Here is a 15,738-nt window from a genome sequence, read left to right on the forward strand (position 1 = left end):
CGGCAGAGTGCTGGCGAAGGCTCCAAGATGAGATCTCGTGGATACAAAAGGTTACGATGGTGGAAATTGTGTTTCGTTTGCTCCCGGGATGTTTTCGGGGTACGTAGGTATATATAGGAGGAAGAAGTACGTCGGTGGACGCCCAAGGGGCCCACAAGACAGGGGCGTGCCCTATAGGGGCGGCGCACCCTCCTATCTCATGGAGGCCTCGGCTGCTTCTTGACTTTCACTCCAAGTCCTCTGGATCACGTTTGTTCCAAAAATCACGCTCCCAAAGGTTTCATTCCGTTTGGACTCTGTTTGATATTCCTTCTCTTCGAAATACTGAAATAGGCAAAAAAACAGCAATATGGGTTGGGCCTCCGGTTAGTAGGTTAGTCCCAAAAATGATATAAATGTGTAAAATAAATCCCATAAACATCCAAAAGGGGTAATGTAATAGCATGGAACAATCAAAAATTATAGATACAGTTGAGACGTATCAACCACATGGACGTCAAGTCGGTGTTTCTCAACGGCGACCTTAACGAGGAGGTGTATGATAACCCACAAGTGTAGGGGATCGCAACAGCTTTCGAGGGTAAAGTATTCAACCCAAATTTATTGATTCGACACAAGGGGAGCCAAAGAATATTCTTGAGTATTAGCAGTTGAGTTGTCAATTCAACCACACCTGGACAACTTAGTATCTGCAGCAAAGTGTTTAGTAGCAAAAGTGGTATGATAATAAAGGTAACAGTAGCAAAAGTAAAGATAAATGTTTTTGGAGTTTTGTAGTAGTTGTAACAGTAGCAATGGAAAAGTAAATAAGCGAAGAACAATATATGAAAAGCTCGTAGGCAATGGATCAGTGATGGATAATTATGCCGGATGCGATTCCTCATGTAATAGCTATAACATAGGGTGACACAGAACTAGCTCTAGTTCATCAATGTAATGTAGGCATGTATCCCGTAAATAGTCATACGTGCTTATGGAAAAGAACTTGCATGACATCTTTTGTCCTACCCTCCCGTGGCAGCGTGGTCCTAGTGGAAACTAAGGGATATTAAGGCCTCCTTCTAATAGAGAACTAGACCAAAGCATTAACACATAGTGAATACATGAACTCCTCAAACTACGGTCATCACCGAGAAGTATCCCGATTATTGTCACTTCGGGGTTGTCGGATCATAACACATAATAGGTGACTATAGACTTGCAAGATAGGATCAAGAACACACATATATTCATGAAAACATAATAGATTCAGATCTGGAATCATGGCACTCGGGCCCTAGTGACAAGCATTAAGCATAGCAAAGTCATAGCAACATCAATCTCAGAACATAGTGGATACTAGGGATCAAACCCTAACAAAACTAACTTGATTACATGGTAAATCTCATCCAACCCATCATCATCCAGCAAGCCTATCATTGAATTACTCATGCACGGCGGTGAGCGTCATGAAATTGGTGATGGAGGATGGTTGATGATGACGAAGGCGACGAATCCCCCTCTTCGGAGCCCTGAACGGACTCCAGATCAGCCCTTCCGAGAGAGATTAGGGCTTGGCGGCGGCTCCATGTCGTAAAACGCGATGAAACTTTCTCTCTGATTTTTTTCTCTGCGATACGGAATATATGGAGTTGGAGTTGACGTCGGTGGAGGTCCAGGGGGGCCACGAGATAGGGGCACGCCCTGGGGGGGCACCCCCCTGTCTCGTGGACAGGCCCTGGGCCCCCTGATGTATTTCTTTCACCCATAAATTCTTATTAATTCCAAAAAGTGCCTCCGTGGATTTTCAGGACATTCCGAGAACTTTTCTTTTCTACACATAAAACAACATCATGGTAGTTCTGCTGAAAACAGCGTCAGTCCGGGTTAGTTTCATTCAAATCATACAAGTTAGAGTCCAAAACAAGGGCAAAAGTGTTTGGAAAAGTAGATACGTTGGAGACATATCAACTCCCCCAAGCTTAAACCTTTGCTTGTCCTCAAGCAATTCAGTTGATAAACTGAAAGTGATAAAGGAAAACTTTTACAAACTTTGTTTGCTCTTATTGTTGTAAACATGAAAAGCCAGCATTCAAGTTTCAGCAAATATTATGAACTAACCATACTCACAATAACACTTAGGTCTCACAATTACTCATATCAATAACATAATTAGCTAGTGAGCCATAATAATAAAACTCGGATGACAACACTTTCTCAAAACAATCATAACATGATATAACAAAATGGTATCTCGCTAGCCCTTTCTGAGACCGCAAAACATAAATGCAGAGCACCTTTAAAGATCAAGGACTGACAAAACATTGTAATTCACGGTAAAAGATATCCAGTCAAGTCATACCCAATATAAACCAACAATAATGAATGTAAATGACAGTGTGCTCTCCAGCGGGTGCTTTTTAATAAGAAGGGTGATGACTCAACATAAAAGTAAATAGATAGGCCCTTCGCAGAGGGAAGCAGGGATTTGTAGAGGTGCCAGAGCTCGATTTTAAAATAGAGATTGAATAACATTTTGAGCGGCATACTTTCACTGTCAACGCAACAACTATAAGATGGTTGTATCTTCCATACTACATGTATTATAGGCAGTTCCCAAACAGAATGGTAAATGTTTATACTCCCCCAACCACCAACAAGCATCAATCCATGGCTTGCTCGAAACAACGAGTGCCTCCAACTAACAACAGCCCTAGGGGAGTTTTGTTTAATTATTTTGATTTTCTTTGATCTTTTTGGATCATGGGACTGGGCATCCCGGTTATCGTCCCTTTCTCGTGAATGAGGAGCGGAGTCCACTCCTCTTGAGAATAACCCACCTAGCGTGGAAGATATAGGCAGCCCTAGTTGTAACATGAGCTACTCGAGCATACAAAACAGAATTTCATTTGAAGGTTTGGAGTTTGGCACATACAAATTTACTTGGAACGGCAAGTAGATACCTCATATAGGAAGGTATAGTGGACTCATATGGAACAACTTTGGGGTTTAAGGAGTTTGGATGCACAAGCAGTATTCCCGCTTAGTACAGGTGAAGGCTAGCAAAAGACTGGGAAGCGACCAACTGAGAGAGCGACAACAGTCATAAACATGCATTAAAATTAATTCACACCGAGTACAAGCATGAGTAGGATATAATCCACCATGAACATAAATATTATGAAGGCTATGTTGATTTGTTTCAACTACATGCGTGAACATGTGCCAAGTCGAGTCACTCAATTCATTCAAAGGAGGATACCATCCCATCATATCACATCATAATCATTCTAATAGCATGTTGGCATGCAAGGTAAACCATTATAACTCATAGCTAATCCAGCATGGCACAAGCAACTATAATCTCTAAATGTCATTGCAAATATGTTTACTTCATAATAGCTGACTCAGAAACGATGAACTCATCATATTTACAAAAACAAGAGAGGTCGAGTTCATACCAGCTTTTCTCATCCCAATAAGTCCATATATCGTCATTATTGCCTTTCACTTGCATGACCAAACGATGTGTATAATAATAATAGTGCACGTGCATTGGACTAAGCTGGAATCTGCAAGCATTCAACTCAAGAGAGAAGACAAGGTAATATGGGCTCTAAGGTAGATAAACAATCATGCATATGAGAGCCACTAAACATTTTCAATATAGTCTTCTCGACCCCCAAAGGAAAGAAAAGAAAAGAAAATTATTTACACGGGAAAGCTCCCAACAAGTAAGAAGAACTAGAAATATTTTTGGGTTTTCATTTTAATTTTCTACTACAAGCATGGAAATTAAACTAACTAATTTTTTTGGTTTTTTCTCAAGGTTTATCAAACACGCAAGAAGAAAACTAGAAAAAGAAATTTAAACTAGCATGGATCATACAATGAAAGAGTATGAGCATCGACGACTAGTGTGTGAACATGAATGTAAAGTCGGTGAGAAATATGTACTCCCCCAAGCTTAGGCTTTTGGCCTAAGTTGGTCTAGTACCAAGGACCGCCTGGCTGATATCCATAAGTGAAACTGGGGTTGTACTGAGATGCAAAGGCAACCGCCTCTTGAGCTGTAGCGTGTTGGTGAGCTGCCTCCACTCCCCTCTCGTATTCAGCTGCTTCTTCCCTGGTGACAGCATATCTTCCTTTTGCCTGATAATCAAAAAGGTAGGGAGCAGGAAGAGTAATAGGGACGACATTGCGTCAGTCATAGATTAGTCGATAATGGAGGAATTGTTCATTCCTCTCAAGAAAATGATGATTGAACATAGCTTCTTTATCCAAATAAACAGGAGGTAAAATCATATCCCCCTCACGTGGGGCTATATTAAGATAATTAGCCACACGGGTTGCATAAATTCCTCCAAATAAATCTCCCTTTCTACTATCATTCTGCAAGCTACGTGCAACTATTGCCCCCAAGTTATAACCTTTAAAACCTAACACAGCACTCTTGAGGACACACAGATCAGGGACACACATATGACATGCTTCATACATACCATTAATACATCTACCAATGAAGAGAGAGAAATAATGTATAGCAGGAAAATGAATGCTCCCTATGGTAGCTTGTGTTATGTCCCTAGATTCTCCCACAGTAATACTAGCAAGAAAATCTCTAAATTCAGATTTGTGAGGATCATTAATATTACCCCACTGCGGGAGTTTGCAAGTAGTTGTAAAATCCTCTAAATCCATGGTATAAGATGTATCATAAATATCAAACATGACACTAGGAGAATTACGTGCACTGGTATATTTGAACCTTCGCACAAAAGAATCAGTCAATTGATAATACCGTGGACACTTATCTTGTAAGAAGTCCTCCAGCTCGGCATTACGCACATACGCGTCAAATTCCTCCTTGAAGCCTGCTTCGACCATAAAATCATCGGATGACCACTCACAAGCTCGTACATTTGCATCCCTCGGCAATTCAAAATCTTGCTCACATATAGCAATCCTTGGCCCTTTCCTTGCCGAGGAACCACCTTGGTACATTCTTCTAAGCATAATTCTTTTTCTGAAATTTTAGTAACTTCAAAATAAAAGTGAATAAAACTAAACAAAATTGGTAGCAACTACTCCTACAAGTGCCTAGAGCCTATATCATGCATTAGAATTGCTTGGGACCTCAAAAATTTGACATGCAAGCTCAAGAACATGGTCACTTATGTAGCAAAAAAATTTAATGAATAAAGCACTAGAAAAAAACTAATTGGACCAATGGAGGAGTCACATACCAAGCAACAATCTCCCAAAGCAGTTTTGTGAATGGAGCTTTGAGCTAAGAGATCGAAAATCACAGCAAAACGAGCTAGAACTCGTGCTTGAGCTGGATGGGGATTTTTTTGGGTAGAAGATGAAGTGTGTGGGTGCTGGCATAAGTGGAGGGGGGCCACCATGGGCCCATGAGATAGGGGGGGCGCGCCCTCCACTCTCGTGGCCTGGTGCTTGCCCCTCCTGTAGTGTTTTCAGTGCCTAAAATTCTCAAATATTCTAGAAAAAATCATACTAAATTTGCAGGGCATTTGGAGCACTTTTATTTTTGGACTATTTTTTAATGCACGGATAAATCAGAAAACAGACGGATAATACTATTTTTGCTTTATTTATTCTAAACAATAGAAAGTAAAGAGAGGGTACAGAAGATTGTGCCTTCTAGTTTCATCCATCTTGTGATCAACAAAATGAATCCACTAACAAGGTTGATCAAGTCTTGTTAACAAACTCATTCCGAATAACACGGAACCGGGGAAATTTCGAATAACACTAAGTTACCTCAACGGGGATATGAAAATCCCCAACAATAAGGATATCATACTTTTTCTTGACAGTAGGGAGAGGAAATTCAAAACCTCCAAAAATAATAGTTGGAACTTTTTTAATAGAATTGATGCTATGAACTTGAGATTGTTTCCTCGAAAAGTGTATCGTATGCTCATTACCATTAACATGAAAAGTGATATTGCCTTGGTTGCAATCAATAACAGCCCCTGCAGTATTAAGAAAAGGTCTACCAAGGATAATAGACATACTATCATCCTCGGGAATATCAAGAATAACAAAGTCCGTTAAGATGGTGACATTTGCAACCACATCAGGCACATCCTCACAAATACCGACAGGTATAGCAGTTGATTTATCAGCCATTTGCAAAGATATTTCCGTAGGTGTCAACTTATTCAATTCGAGTCTACGATATAAAGAGAGAGGCATAACACTAACACCGGCTCCAAGATCACATAAAGCAGTTCTAACATAATTTCTTTTAATGGAGCATGGTATAGTTGGCACACCTGGATCTCCAAGTTTCTTTGGTATTCCACCCTTAAAAGTGTAATTAGCAAGCATGGTGGAAATTTCAGCTTCCGGTATCTTTCTTTTATTTGTGATGGTATCCTTCATATACTTAGCAAAAGGATTTACTTTGAGCATATTAGTTAAGTGCATACATAAGAAAATAGGTCTAATCACTTCAGCAAAGCGCTCAAAATCCTCATCATCCTTTGTCTTGGATGGTTTAGGAGGAAAGGGCATGGGTTTCTGAACCCATGGTTCTCTTTCTCTATTGTGCTTCCTAGCAACAAAATCTATCTTATCATAACATTGATTCTTTGATTGTGGGTTATCAAGATCAACAGCAGGTTCAATCTCTACATCATTGTTTTTGCTAGGTTGAGCATCAACATGAACATTATCATTAACATTATCACTAGGTTCATGTTCATCACCTGATTGAGTTTCAGCATCAGAGATAGAAATATCATTGGGATTCTCAGGTGTGTCTACAGTAAGTTCACTAGAAGCATGCAAAGTCCTATCATTTTTCTTCTTCTTCTTTTTGGAAGAACTAGGTGCCTCTAAATTATTTCTCTGAGAATCTTGCTCGATTCTCTTAGGGTGGCCTTCAGGATACAAAGGTTCCTGAGTCATTCTACCAGTTCTAGGAGCCACTCTAACAGTAAAGTCATTTTATTATTTAATTCATCAAGAAAATCATTTTGAGATTTAAGTACTTGCTCAGCTTGAGTAGCAACCATAGAAGCATATTTGCTAACGAGGTGAAGTTCATCTTTAACTCTAGCCAGATTATCACTTACACGTCCTATCTCGAAAGCATTATTCTTTAACTCTCTACCAACATAAGCATTAAAACTTTCTTGCCTAGCCATAAAGTCATCAAATTCATCTAAGCAAGGGCTACGAAATTTAGTAGAGGGGATTTCAACTTTATCATATCTATAGAGAGAATTTACCTTTACTACCTGTGTCGGGTTATCAAGACAATGTGGTTCTTCAACAGGCGGTATATTAAGACCATGTATTTCTTCAATAGGTGGTAAATTCTTAACATCTTCAGCTTTAATACCTTTTTCTTTCATTGATTTCTTTGCCTCTTGGATATCTTCAGGACTGAGAAATAAAATGCCTCCCTTCTTCGGAGTGGGTTTAGGAATAGGCTCAGGAGTTGGCTCAATTGGTTCAGGAATTGCCTCAGGAATTGGCTCAGGAAGAGTCCAATTATTTTCATTAGTCAACATATTATTCAATAGTATTTCAGCTTTGTGGACTGTTCTTTCCCTGAAAACACAACCAGCACAACTATCCAAGTAGTCCTTGGAAGCATCGGTTAATCCATTATAAAAGATATCAAGTATTTTGTTTTTCTTAAGAGGATGATCAGGCAAAGCATTAAGTAACCGGAGAAGCCTCCCCCAAGCTTGTGGGAGACTCTCATCTTTGATTTGCACAAAGTTATATATTTCCCGCAAGGCAGCTTGTTTCTAATGAGCAGGGAAATATTTAGCAAAGAAGTAATAAATCATATCCTGGGGACTACGCACATAACCAGGAGCGAGAGAATTATACCAAGTCTTAGCATCACCCTTTAATGAGAACGGAAATATCTTAAGGATATAAAAATAGTGAGACTTCTCATCATTAGTAAACAGGGTAGCTATATCATTTAACTTGGTAATATGTGCCACAACAGTTTCAGATTCAAGGCCATAAAAAGGATCAGATTCAACTAAAGTAATAATTTCAAGATCAACAGAGAATTCATAATCCTTATCAGTAACACAGATAGGCGAAGTAGCAAAAGCAGGGTCTGGTTTCATTCTAGCATTAAGAGACTGCTGCTTCCATTTAGCTAATAATTTCTTAAGATCATTTCTATCATTGCAAGCAAAGATTTCCCTAGCAGCTTCTTCATTCATAACATAACCCTTAGGAACAACAGACAATACATAATCATTGGGAGAACCTTCATCATCACTATCATCAGTAATAGGATCTTCAGTAATTTCATTCCCCCTAACTCTAGCAAGTTGTTCATCAAGAAATTCACCTAATGGCAAAGTAGTATCACGCACAGATGTAGTTTCATCATGCATAGCAGAAGTGGCATCATCAATAACATGTGACATATCAGAATTCATAGCAGTAGCAGGTTTAGGTGTCGCAAGCTTACTCATAACAGAAGGGGAATCTAGTGCAGAGCTAGATGACAGTTCCTTACCTCCCCTCGTAGTTGAGGGATAGATCTTGGTTTTAGCGTCTTTCAAGTTCTTCATAGTGATCAACAGATATAAATCCCAAGTGACTCGGAAAATAGAGCTATGCTCCCCGGCAACGGTGCCAGAAATTAGTCTTGATAACCCACAAGTGTAGGGGATCGCAACAGCTTTTGAGGGTAAAGTATTCAACCCAAATTTATTGATTCGACACAAGGGGAGCCAAAGAATATTCTTGAGTATTAGCAGTTGAGTTGTCAATTCAACCACACCTGGATAACTTAGTATCTGCAGCAAAGTGTTTAGTAGCAAAAGTGGAATGATAATAAAGGTAACAGTAGCAAAAGTAAAGATAAATGTTTTTGGGTTTTTGTAGTAGTTGTAAGAGTAGCAACGGAAAAGTAAATAAGCGAAGAACAATATATGAAAAGGTCGTAGGCAATGGATCAGTGATGGATAATTATGCCGGATGCGATTCCTCATGTAATAGCTATAACATAGGGTGACACAGAACTAGCTCTAGTTCATCAATGTAATGTAGGCATGTATCCCGTAAATAGTCATACGTGCTTATGGAAAAGAACTTGCATGACATCTTTTGTCCTACCCTCCCGTGGCAGCGGGGTCCTAGTGGAAACTAAGGGATATTAAGGCCTCCTTCTAATAGAGAACTGGACCAAAGCATTAACACATAGTGAATACATGAACTCCTCAAACTACGGTCATCACCGAGAAGTATCCCGATTATTGTCACTTCGGGGTTGTCGGATCATAACACATAATAGGTGACTATAGACTTGCAAGATAGGATCAAGAACACACATATATTCATGAAAACATAATAGGTTCAGATCTGAAATCATGGCACTCGGGCCCTAGTGACAAGCATTAAGCATAGCAAAGTCATAGCAACATCAATCTCAGAACATAGTGGATACTAGGGATCAAACCCTAACAAAACTAACTTGATTACATGGTAAATCTCATCCAACCCATCACCGTCCAGCAAGCCTACGATGGAATTACTCACGCACGGCGGTGAGCATCATGAAATTGGTGATGGAGGATGGTTGATGATGACGACGGCGACGAATCCCCCTCTCCGGAGCCCCAAACGAACTCCAGATCAGCCCTCCCGAGAGAGATTAGGGCTTGGCGGCGGCTCCATGTCGTAAAACGCGATGAAACTTTCTCTCTGATTTTTTTTCTCCGCGAGACGGAATATATGGAGTTGGAGTTGACGTCGGTGGAGGTCCAGGGGGCCCACGAGATAGGGGGGCGCGCCCTAGGGAGGGGCGCCCCCCTGTCTCATGGACTGGCCCTGGGCCCCCTGATGTATTTCTTTCGCCCAGAAATTCTCATTAATTCCAAAAAGTGCCTCCATGGATTTTTAGGACATTCCGAGAACTTTTCTTTTATACACATAAAACAACATCATGGCAGTTCTGCTGAAAACAGCGTCAGTCCGGGTTAGTTTCATTCAAATCATACAGGTTAGAGTCCAAAATAAGGGCAAAAGTGTTTGGAAAAGTAGATACGTTGGAGATGTATCAGTGTACGTCTCCCAGCCTCCAGGGTTCGTTGCCAAGAGCCACGAGCAGGGCGGGTACAGGCTACACAAGGCCATGTACGGTCTCCGGCAAGCCCCAAGGGCATGGAACACCAAGCTCGATGCAAGCCTCGCATCCCTTGGGTTCTCACGCAGCGCTTCTGAGCATGGCGTGTACTCGCGTGGCACCGTGAACACGATGCTCATCGTCGGCATCTACGTCGACGACCTAGTCATCACCGGGGCAGAGCCTGGAGTGGTTCAACGCTTCAAGGGAGAGATGCATCGTCTCTTCAGCATGAGCGACCTCGGGCTGCTCTGGTACTACCTCGGTCTAGAGGTGAACCAGGAGGGTGGTCACATCACAATCACGCAGGCAGCCTACACCGCCAAGATGCTCGAGCAGGCAGGCATGAAGGACTGCCATGCTGTGCATGCTCCAATGGAGGCACGACTGAAGCCCAGCAAGGATAGCTCCGAGAAGGCGGTGGACGCTACGCTCTACCGCAGCATCATCGGGAGCCTCAGGTATCTCGTGCACACCCGACCGGACATTACGTTCGTTGTCGGGTACCTAAGTAGGTTCATGGAAGCTCCGGCAAGCGATCACCTCGCTGCCATCAAGCACCTGCTCCGGTACATCACGGGTACGCTCACACATGGATGCGTGTATCATCATGGCGACGGCGAGAGCTTGGTCGGGTACAGCGACTCCGACCACGCTGGTGACATGGACTCCCGGAAGAGCACCTCGGGCATACTGTTCCTTCTTGGGAACAGTCCCGTCAGCTGGCAATCTGTGAGGCAGAAGGTTGTCGCCGCTTCTTCGTGCTAGGTGGAGTAAATCGCGGCAGCTACAGTGGCATGTCAAGGCATTTGGCTTGCTCGCCTTCTCGATGAGATGCTGAATCAGGACACCACCCCTGCGCTCATCTTCGTCGACAACAAGTCAGTGATTTCCCTCTGCAAGAATCCAGTGCTTCACGACCGCAGCAAGCACATCGATCTCCGCTATCACTTCATACGTGATTGCGTCGAGAAGGGCACGGTGATAGTGGAGTTCATCAAGACAGGTGAGCAGAAGGCGGACATCCTGACAAAAGCTCTTGGTCGCGTTCGGTTCCAGGAACTGCGCGACAAGCTCAGGATCGTCGATGTCAAGCCCCTTCGACAGGTTTGAGGGGGAGATTGTTGATCAAACCTAGTCGCTGCATGTAGACTTTCTTGGATGAAGGCTTTGTAGCATGAAGGATTTATCTGGGCAAAAGGCTAAGGTAGAGAAGTAACTAAGTAGTAGTTGGCCTTCTCTAGTAAAAAGCCTGAGGATGAGAGTAGTAGTAGACTTTACCTAGCTCAAAAAGACTAAACGTGTGTGTGCAAGTACACAGCTTGTGTGTGCTGTGTGCACGTCCAGCCCGGCCTATAAAAGGACCCGGCTCTTTCACTTGTGAATGACTCCATCAAGTGCAATAGAATTGAACCAGTACTACACCACTCTCTCAAGTGTGTCTGTGAGCTAGCTTTAGTACTAGTGCAGTTTAGCTACTAGTTGGAATATAGCAGGGACACTCCAGTTCATCTGTGTGCGTGTATCCAGTTCATCTGTGTGCGTGTATGTATCGTAGCTTGAGCTAGTTGCAGTCTGATCCTCGCATCTTGCTAGTTGGTAGTTTGGGCTAACAAATATCCACTTGAAAGTGTCGATTTTCTGGTCACTTATCAGGACCCTACCAAAAATAATGATTTGGAAGTGATTATTGACACCAACAAAAAGACCAAATGGCATGCTTTAGAAAATCGACACTTTCAAGTTGATATTTACAGATGATAAGAGCTCCACAGCCACGTACAGTCCTTACAAGTAAAAACACTGCTGTCGTTTACCTCTGAATATTCATCTTGTACTGAAACCTTTCATTACAGCCCCCCCCCCCCACTTTTGAATGGAGGTTGCCATAGCAAATGTCATGCCGGAGACAGCCCATCGATGGTGCAAATGGCATGTGCTGAAAAAGTGAAGGAGTGCCTTTGGCCGCTCCTAGGCAAGGGTAGTGAGTTCAAACAGGAGTTAAACAAGTTGGTGCATCACATGATTAGTGAGAGAGAGTTTGAGGATGGTTGGGCGTGTATGCTTGAGAAGCATGGTCTGCAACAAAACACATTTTGCACCCAAATATACAAGGTTCGGAGGAAGTGTTCTAAACCTTATTTCATGGATGTTTTCTCTGCCAGAATGACCAGCACGCAGCAGAGTGAAAAGTGCAAACCATTTTCTCAAACATGAACAAGGAGTGCATGCATCCAAAATTTACACGACCACTATGTTTGAAAAGTTTGGTGAGATACTATATGAGGGAGGGTCATATGTTCTAATTGGAGTTGTGCCTCGTCGTGAATACATAGCCAGGCATGTAAAGAAGGATTCCAGGGACAAGTCTTGTAAAAATGAATTCCTTGTTCAGGTGAATGAGCTTGCTGATGAATTCAAGTGTGAGTGTGGAATGCTTGAGCATTTCGGCATGGTGTGCAGCCATGCACTAAAGGTATCACATTCTTGTTGTTCTGTTATGCGTGTCAAATGAATTATTACCGAACAACACAAGAGAAAAGAGGATACATTTTGAGATTTCATTGTTTTGTTCTCAGGTGATGATCTGGTGGCCGAAAGAGGTTCCAACCAAACACTTGCTAAAACGTTGGACAAGGGATGCAAGGGATATACTCCCACCAGAGTTTCTAGCGCTACCACAAGGACTAGGGTCCTCTCAAATACTCCTTGTTAGAATATAATGTACATGTATACAGTTATGTATATAAAACCGTATATACTATGCGTGTGTTATCTTGTAATCCGGTAGTTAGGTTGCTTGGATCCTTATCTCGTAGATTAGCTAACTTGAGGATCAAGTCCAAACCTAACTACCGAATCTTGTAAACCCTAGCCTATGGCTATATATAACACGTAACGTGTCCCTCTTCAAGCCATCTCCTCTAAGCACATCTCCTCTAATCTTGTAAACCCTAGCCTAGGCATACTCTTCAAGCCATCTTTCATGGTATTCATAGCCTATCTCCTCTAAGCACATCTCTCGTAGCCATGGCCTCCTCAAGCTCCGTTGTCGCCGCGCATGCCCTCATCCCCATAGCTGACCGACTCCACCACTCCAACTTTCTGGTATGGCGCGCGCAAGCCATGGCAGCCATCTGTGGGGCGCAGCTCGTCCCCTACCTCGATCCAGATCGGAAGCAGCCAGAGCAGAAGCTCCGCGACAAGGACGGCAAGCCCACGGACGTGCCCAACCCTACATACGACATCGACAAGGCTCGAGATCTCAGGTGCTGAGCTTCATCTTCAACTCCATCTCAGCTCCTGTCATGGTTTAGGTTGCACATTGCGACACGGCGGCCGAAGCATGGGTCGCCATCAGGGAGATCTTTATCTCCCAAACTCAGGCACACATCGTCAACACCAGAATCGCCCTCTCCACCACCAAGAAGGGAAACTCGACGATGTCCGAGCACATCGGGCGCATGAAGGCGCTCGGTGATGAGGTGGCATCGGTGGGCAAGCCGCTCACCGACGACGACATGGTGTCCTACATCCTGGCGAGACTCGACTACGACTACGTGTCCTTCGTCTCCACGATCTGTGCTCACACTCAACAAATCAAGGTGAGCGAGCTTTACTCGCAGCTGATCAACTTTGAAAGCAGGCTGGCCATGTTTGAAGGCGGAGGGCAGTCCTCCCACTCCTCTGCCAACACCGTGTCTCGCGGTGGACGCGGTGGATCCAGCCGTAGCGGTGGCTGCGGTGGCAACGATGGCCGCAATGGAGGCGGCCGTGGCAACGGTGGCCGCAATGGAGGCGGCCGTGGCAACGGCGGCCGCGGTCGTGGTCGCGGCGGCAGCCGCGGCAATGGAGGAGGCCGCAACGATCTGCCTGAGGTCTTCTGCCAGATCTGCACCAAGCCAAATCACATGGCCATGGAGTGCTACCGTCGCTTTGACATCTCCTTCAACAAGGAGAAAAGTGCAGCAGCCGTCAACACCAACTCCTCCTACGGGGTGGACACAAACTGGTATATGGACTCGGATGCAATAGACCACATTACCAGCGAGCTCGACAAGCTCACCGTCCGTGACAAGTACAATGGACACGATCAAGTAAACGTGCCAAATGGCGCAGGTATGAAGATTTCCCATGTAGGTCATGCATATGTTCATACCCCTACTCGCAATCTTCATCTCAAAAATATTTTGCATGTGCCCAAAGCTACTAAAAACTTGATCTCTGCTCATCGTCTAGCTAATGACAATCATGTGTTTCTTGAAACTCATCCTCATTTTTTCTATGTCAAGGACAAGGCAACGAGGAAAACCCTCCTCCACGGCAGGTGTAGAAACGGGCTCTATCCCCTATCATCAGCTCCCATAATCTCGGACAGACATGCACTTGGCGCCACCAAGATCTCTCCATCAAGGTGGCATGATCGTTTAGGACATCCATCCTCGGCAATAGTTCAACATGTTCTTAGACACAACCAAATTTCCTTTTCTAGCAAAGAGTTGAATAAAGAGGGAGTATGTGATGCTTGCCAACAAGGCAAGAGCCACCAACTTCCCTATCCAAATTCTAGTAGTACCTCAAAAGCTCCTTTAGAGCTAGTTTTCTCTGATGTATGGGGGCCTGCCCGAGACTCAATCAATAAGAAAAATTATTATGTGAGTTTCATCAATGACTTTAGCAAATTCACATGGATATATATTCTCAAACATAGATCAGAAGTTTTCAAAGTGTTTCATGAGTTTCAAGCACTTGTTGAACGACTCTTTGATCGCAAGATTATCACCATGCAAACAGATTGGGGCGGTGAGTATGAGCGCCTCAACTCATTCTTTCGTCAAATAGGGATCACGCATCACGTATCATGCCCACATGCCCATCAATAGAATGGGTCAGCCGAGAGAAAACATAAGCACATTGTAGATGTGGGTCTCTCTCTTTTAGCTCATGCTTCCATGCCCTTAAAATTTTGGGACGAAGCTTTTCTAGCCGCCACCTATCTTATCAATCGCACTCCTAGCAAAGTGATCAATCTTGATACTCCCCTGGAAAAATTGTTTCATGAAAAACCCAACTACCATGCTCTACGCACCTTTGGTTGTGCATGTTGGCCAAATCTCCGACCCTTTCATGCTAGGAAGCTAGAATTCCGTTCAAAACAATGTGTTTTTCTTGGTTATAGCAATATCCATAAAGGGTTCAAGTGTCTTGATGTCAAAGAAGGACGTGTCTATATTTCTCGAGATGTTATCTTTGAAGAAACTATTTTCCGTTTGCTTCGTTCAATCCAAATGACGGCATTCCCCTTCATTCTGAAGTTCTTCTTCTTGCTGAAACTTCTTCATCTGAACCTCTTGATCATGGGGACAAACGACAGCTGATCCTTCGGTTAATCTTCATAAAAATCCTGCTGTAATTTTGGTGGAAATTCTGTTTTTGGTCATGATTTTATGCAGCAGACAGGCGCAAAACACGAAGCAGATTCAGGTGTCGCGCCGAATCCAGCCAGCGGCGATCCCCGGGAGGATTTTCCCTTGCCTGCCGCGCCGGACAGCAGGATCTGCACCGCATCCGCCTCGGGGGCGGGCGACCCAGCCTCGCCGCGACGCATGTTCCCTTGCGGG

At 43.5% G+C, this 15,738-nt stretch overlaps 1 pseudogene; it reads left to right on the forward strand.

Moving 5' to 3' along the window:
- Positions 1–13,620: 13,620 nt before the first annotated feature.
- Positions 13,621–13,759, forward strand: LOC123118200 (uncharacterized; annotated as a pseudogene).
- The last annotated feature ends 1,979 nt before the right edge of the window (positions 13,760–15,738 follow it).

The sequence above is a fragment of the Triticum aestivum genome, chromosome 5B (genome assembly GCF_018294505.1).
Source record: "Triticum aestivum cultivar Chinese Spring chromosome 5B, IWGSC CS RefSeq v2.1, whole genome shotgun sequence".
NCBI classification, from domain to species: Eukaryota; Viridiplantae; Streptophyta; class Magnoliopsida; order Poales; family Poaceae; genus Triticum; species Triticum aestivum.